Genomic DNA, 7277 nt, shown 5'->3' with positions numbered 1-7277 from the left:
TGTTTTGTTTTTTGGTTTTTTTTTTTTTTTTTTTTTTTGGACAGGCAGAGTTAGAGAGAGACAGAGAGAAAGGTCTTCCTTTTTCCGTTGGTTCACCCCCCAAGTGGCTGCTATGGCTGGCGCATTGTGGCCGGTGCGCTGTGCTGATCCGAAGCTAGGAGCCAGGTGCTTCCAGGCCCAAGGACCACTGCAATCCCGGGCCACAGCAGAGAGTTGGACTGGAAGAGGAGCAACCGGGACAGAATCTGGCGCCCCAACCGGAACTAGAACCCAGAGGTGCTGGCACCGCAGGTGGAGGATTAGCCTAAGGAGCCGCAGCGCTGGCCAGTTGTACAACTTTTAAGTATCATAATGCCACTGAATTTTACATGTAAAATAATATAAATGTATTATCTCTGTTTTTTTTTTTTTTTTTTTTTTTTTTTACTGGCAGAGTAGACAGTGAGAGACAGAGATAGGGAGAAAGGTCTTCCTTTTACCGTTGGTTCACCCTCCAATGGCCCCTGCGGCCGGCGCGCTGCAGCCGGCACACCACGCTGATCTGAAGCCAGGAGCCAGGTGTCTCTCCTGGTCTCCCATGGTCTTTGGGCCATCCTCCACTTCACTCCCGGGCCATAGCAGAGAGCTGGCCTGGAAGAGGTGCAAGCAGGACAGAATCTGGTGCCCCGACCGGAACTAGAACCCGAGGTGCCGGTGCCGGTGCCGCAGGCGGAGGATTAGCCTATTGAGCCACAGCGCCAGCCTGTTTTATCTTGATAAACTATTGAAGCTGTTATTACAAAACTGGATCAAGACACCATTAATTTAAAAAAACTATAGTACTGAATATAAGGCAATATTTTGCCTCTTTTATATGTAGTTTAAGTGAATGGGAATATACACTTTTTTATTTTTTAAGATGTATTTATTTATTTAAAAGGGAGAGTTATAGACACAGAGAGAGAGCCAGAGAGAGAGATCTTTCATCCACTGGTTCACTCCTCAAATGGCTGCAATGGCCAGGAGTAGGCCAGGCCAAAACCAGGAGCCAGGAGCTTTGTCTGGGTCTCTCACACGGGTGGCAAGGGTTCAAGTATTTGAGCCATCTTCTGCTGCCTTCCCAGGCACATGTTCAGGGAGCGAGGTGGGCAGTGGAGCACCAGGAACTTGAACCGGTGCCCATATGGTATGCCAGCACTGCAGGCAGTGGCGTAACACATCATGGCACCATAACACCAGCCCCAATGTATAATTTTAAATGTTTACAGACACATCTATAAGGTTGCTTGCAAAATATCTTAATTGTATCTATCTCATTCTCTAAGGCTTGAAAGTTTCAATTTATTTTAGATCAGATTAGTATATTTTTCCCCTTTTGTTCTTTTTCTAATTTTGAGAGGTTTAGATTAATTTGTAGTCACACATTTGGTGATTTCAGGATATATAATGAGCTTAAATAAATATAATTGCTTACTTCATTTCAGAGTCTCATCAGGATTAGAGAGGAATGGGAGACAAAATAAACAGTACCTATTAGGGGTAATATTCCATGATGTTGTGGAAGTTGGAGTTCAGTCAACTCAGTAACAACTCACCTCAGTTACATTATTAAAGTAGGCTGTCCAGACTCATAGAATGGCAGATGTCCTAAACAGCACTGTGGCCCCAGAATCAGCCCTTAACGCATTCAGATCCGGCTGAAAAGCTCATGAGAGTATTTCAGGCATGAAAAGCCAAGACACTCTGTCAAAAAAAAATGACCTAAATGAAAGATCTCTGCGACTGAGATCCCAGTGGAAAGAACAGGTCATCAAAGAAGGAGGTACCTTTCTCTGAAGAGAGGAGAGAACTTCCACTTTGACTATGACCCTGTCGGAATAAGATCAAAGTCAGTGAACTCAAAAGGCTTCCATAGCTATGGCAACTCATGACAAGAGCCCAGGGTGATTACTGATGCCATGAACAAGAGTGTCAATTTGTTAAGTCAACAACAGGAGTCACTGTGCACTTACTCCTCATGTAGGATCTCTGTCCTTAATGTGCTGTACATTGTGATTTAATGCTATACCTAGTACTCAAACAATATTTTTCACTTTGTGTTGCTATGTGGGTGCAAACTGTTGAAATCTTTACTTAATGTATGCTAAACTGATCTTCTGTATATAAAGAGAATTGAAAATGAATCTTGATGTGAATTGGAAGGGGAAATGGAGCGGGAAAGGGGAGGGTTGTGGGTGGAAGGGAAGTTATGGAGGGGGAAGCCATTGTAATCCATAAGCTGTACTTTGGAAATTTATATTCATTAAATAAAAGTTAAAAAAGTAGGCTGTCACAATTTAGGTGACAATCACAGTGACAATAAGATAAAGTTCTAATTTTGGACAGGAGAGGTTTACGAAATTGAAATTGTCAAATTGTAGTAGTTACTCAAAAGATCTTGAAGTAGAATAAGAATGTTATGGTGATTCTCCTCTAGGCTGGCTCTGTGCCCAAGTAGCAGCTGTCATTGCTCCTCTGGTAGGAATTTGGTAACTCAGAGTTTCCTTCTTGGTCATAAGCATTTGGTTTCTTTCTTCTTTCTAATTACTCTCATCTTATACATCTATTAAGGTCTGACTTAAGTCCCACCTCTTCCCCACTTCTTTGGTATAATAAACATTTATGATGTGTCAACCATGTGTAATTTACATTCCTGGGAAACAATCCCTATCCCTAATATAGGAATCCCAAGGCTTTGAAGCCACCAATTAATCCCATAATCACGACTTTGTCTTCGTTGATCTCTTGAGACCCTTTAATTTACAGTTTTCCTTTGGGTAGCATCAACATTATAATTAGACAGGAATATATTTCAGAAATAAAAGCACTAATCTCCAGTCTTCTCACATATAATCTATTATATATTATCAATACCTACTTACGTCATTGGGCAATAAAGCACCCCATAGAAACTTAGGAACTTGTTACTTGTTTTATAAATCACAGTATTTTCCTTAATTTTGTGCTATTCACTAAAAAGAAATAATCTATCCTGGATATAAAAGGAATACTCAAGTACATCATTTTATTTTTTTCCAGTTGTGCTTTTACTTTTTTACAATGAATGTAACATGTAAAAATATACAAAATGAGAATTTAAATTGTGTGAAAATTTTATTTTCCTTTTGAAATTTGAATTGAAGCATCTTTAGAAGCGCATAATATGATTTATTAATAGTATCAGTATTATTTCTACTTGTTTAATTGCATTTCTCTCAGATATTTATCTAAATCTAACAATGCACACTAACAAGATGCTTTGTGAAGCTGATCACTTAATAAAAATAATGAAGCATTTTATATTTTATTCCTGTGCCAAAAGCCTTAAAGCTACTTCCCAAAAGCTATAAAAACTGTTTCTTGCAGCTATAAACTAAACTAACGCCCACCAGAGGCTGCTGCAACTGCATGAAGAAAAGCTAACAACGGCCCAGTGACATCACATCTTCATCTAACTCAACAAACCGGGTACTTAATACTCAGTACTTTTCCTACACAGTGGTGCACATTCATCTCTTGGTCGATGACTCACCATAACGGAAGGAAAGCTACTGTGGAGAAAACCTAGGTAAAGTCAGAGGAAACTTGAGATGGAGTTGGAGACCACCGTGGTGAAGGAGAGTGGACCTCAGACTTCTGTCCTTCTGTTCTCTAGCGGTGTCAGATGTTCAGCGTCTGCCTGTAGGTCCTTGCAGCTAGAAAACATTCTGCCCTGCGGGACTGAATTAGGACCAGACAAGCGGTGATGCTTTCAGACTGACAGTGCAGGTCTTCCTGTGGTCAGTATTACAAGAATACACATTCTCGTGCCCGGCGCCGTGGCTCACTAGGCTAATCCTCTGCCTTGCGGCACCGGTACACCGGGTTCTAGTCCCGGTCGGGGCGCCAGATTCTGTCCCGGTTGCCCCTCTTCCAGGCCAGCTCTCTGCTGTGGCCAGGGAGTGCAGTGGAGGATGGCCCAAGTACTTGGGCCCTGCACCCCATGGGAGACCAGGAGAAGCACCTGGCTCCTGCCTTCGGATCAGTACGATGTGCCGGCCGCGCCTGCTGCGGTGGCCATTAGAGGGTGAACCAACGGCAAAGGAAGACCTTTCTCTCTCTGTCTCTCTCTCACTGTCCACTCTGCCTGTCAAAAAAAAAAAAAAAAAAAAAAGAATACACATTCTCCTGAGGCGTTTTTGCAACTTCCACGCGGTTATAGGTGGTTTCTTCATGATCTTCATCAATCTCTAAAAGGATCTTATTTGCTCAGGTGTTTATTATCTTTTCCTTCTCAAGTACAATATGAGTCCCATCTCGTCTTACTCAACATGTATCACTGCCTTCTAACACATACAACCAGCAGGTGTGTGTGGGGAGCAACCCAGACTGGACTGAGTTACTGGAATTAAGACTTATTCTATGCATCTGCTCTCCCACAATATGGCGCTGGGAGAGGAGGCAACAGCTTCTACCCAGCTGCCTCTCACCAACTTGACAAACTGTAGGACTTGCTCCTGATTGGAGAGCAGCGTACTCGGCGTGTGGGCAGCCGAGTTAGGATTGGCGGAGGAGGACTATAAAGGAGGAGAGAGATGGCATGCACCAGGAACATCTAAGGGGAACATCTAAGGGGAACATCTAGCTGAAGGAACACCTGTGCAGCCCCCGAGAAAGCCGGCCGGCGGTGTGCCGCTCCCCTGCGGAAGTGGGGAAAGTGGCAGGGGGAACTGCCCTTCCACGGAGGTGGAAGGGATAGTAGCCAACCCGGGAAGAACCAGCAGCAAACCCGGGGAGGGCCGAGCAGGCGAGGGAACAGCGCAGGGTCCTGTGTCGTTCCTCCACGAAGAGGGGGAGCGACATAATGGTGCCGTGACTCGGATATGAAGCCTAGGCAGGGTTTAGTGTCGTTCCCCCATGAAGACGGGGAGCGACAGGTGTGCAGTAAACATTTGTAGAATTAATCAACTCTACTTCCATTGTGTAGTGACTCTTTGAATGGGAGTAAGAACCCTACTCTGTGCCAGGCTTCAGACTACATTTATTTAAGGATAAATTTTACAGTGTTGAGACACAGACATGAATAATACATTGCCCTTTCCCTTGAAGCACTTCAGTGAATTTTAAAAATGTATATCCGCATTACTTTCATTATTATTATTATTATTATTATTATTTTGACAGGCAGAGTTAGACAGTGAGAGAGAGAGAGAGAAAGGTCTTGCTTCCAAATGGCCGCTACGGCCAGCGCGCTGCACTGATCCAAAGCCAGGAGCCAGGTGCTTCCTCCTGGTCTCCCATGGGGTGCAGGGCCCAAGCACTTGGGCCATCCTCCACTGCACTCCCGGGCCACAGCAGAGAGCTGGCCTGGAAGAGGGGCAACCGGGACAGAATCCTGCGCCCCAACTGGGACTGGAACCTGGTGTGCTGGCACCGCAGGCGGAGGATTAGCCTAGTGAGCTGCAGCACCGGCCATCTGCATTACTTTCACAAAGAATTTAAAGTAGCTTTCAATGATATATATATATATTAGAACTGATAAAGATATAAAAGATTAAAACAGAAGTAAAAGTAAAAGGCATAATTTAAACATTTGAGTTAAAATAATTTTCATATTTAAGCATGAATTTTAGTTTTTTATTTTTTGGTATGCAAGTCTAAGAAACACAGGGTATAGAATTCTTATTATCTGACAAATGAACACATCTGATAATTGGTTTAAAAAGAATGTTTCTTGATATTAAATTCTGTTTGTGGCACAAGCCTCCTTTATTACAAAGGACACTTATACTTACATAATATATAATAAACTTAATTTTAAATGACTGTTCCCCGTTCAATCATTTATTTGATCCCTGCTAAAAGATAAATACATATTAAAATTTAATTTATTGGCCGGCACCGTGCCTCACTTGGTTAATCCTCCGGCTGTGGCGCCGGCATCCCATATGGGCGCCGGGTTCTAGTCCGTAGTGGCCATTTGGGGGGTGAACCAACAGAAGAAAGACCTTTCTCTCTGTCTCTCCCTCTCACTGTCTATAAGGTTTCATAGCTAGAACACATTCTTTTTTATTTTTTACCAGATATTATAATTTTTTAAGTTTTTATTTAATGGATACATTTTTTCATAGATACAACTTTAGGAATATAGTGGTTCTTTCCCCCATACCAACCCTCCCACCCCTAATCCCATCCCACCACCCTCTCCCTCTCCCATCTCCTTCTTCATTGTGGTTCATTTTTAGTTTGATTTTACATACAGAGGACCAACTCCATGTAGAACACATTCAAAAATATAATACAAAGTAAAGGTTCAGTATTGGAAAATTATTTTTTAAATTTATTTACTTATTTGAAAAGTGAAGTTACAGAGAAGAAGAGGCAGAGGCAAGGAGAGAAAGAGATCTACCATCTACTGGTTCACTCCTCAAATGGCCACAATGGCTGGGGCTGGGCCATTTTTGCTGCTTTCTCAGGTGCATTAACATGGAGCTGGATCAGAAGTGCTTGGGCTCCTGCACCCAAGTGGGAGACCCACTTCAGATCAGCCCAGCTCCAACTATTGTGGCCATTTTGGGAGTGAACCAATATGGAAGATCTCTCTTTCTGTCTCTCCTTCTCTCTGTCTGTAACTCTGCCTCTCAAATAAATACATAAATCTTAAAAAAAAAAAAAAGAAGTGTGTCATTTTCAAAAGTCAGTGTTGTGGCACAGTGAGTTATGCCTCCTGTGACAGCAGCATCCCATATGGTCACCAATTCAAGTTCCTGGGCTCCACTTCCAATCCAACTCCCTGCTAATGTGTCTGGCAAAGCAGCAGAAAGTGGTCCAAGAACTTGGACCTCTGCCATCCTCATGGGAGACCCAAATGGAGTTCCTGGCTCCTTGCTTGCAGCCATTTGAGGAGTGAAACAGTGGATGAAAGCTCTCTCTCTTTTTCTCCCCCAGTCCCCCACTCTGGTTTCAAATAAATTTTTTAAAAATTTAAGAAATGTATTATTTCTTTATAAGTTATAATAGTTTTCGACTATTTTTATATATTAGATAATGGACCAGGTGTACTTGAGATGAACATATATTCTTTCATTGTTAGGTTGAATCTTGTATAAATGTCAGTTAGATCCAATTGACTGATGGTGGTGATATCAACACATGGCTTCCAAGTTATCCCCAGGGAACTCCAACCCAGCCTGCCTAAAAGGAGAAAGAGCATGGAGAAAAGTGCTTGGGAGGTTTTTATGACATCACTTCCGTTCAAATTCTATTGGCTAGAACTCAAT

Source organism: Oryctolagus cuniculus, chromosome 7 (genome assembly GCF_051225735.1).
Source record: "Oryctolagus cuniculus isolate XC-2025 breed Fujian yellow rabbit chromosome 7, ASM5122573v1, whole genome shotgun sequence".
In the NCBI taxonomy this organism is placed as follows: Eukaryota; Metazoa; Chordata; class Mammalia; order Lagomorpha; family Leporidae; genus Oryctolagus; species Oryctolagus cuniculus.
Note: the sequence above shows the minus strand (reverse complement) of the source record.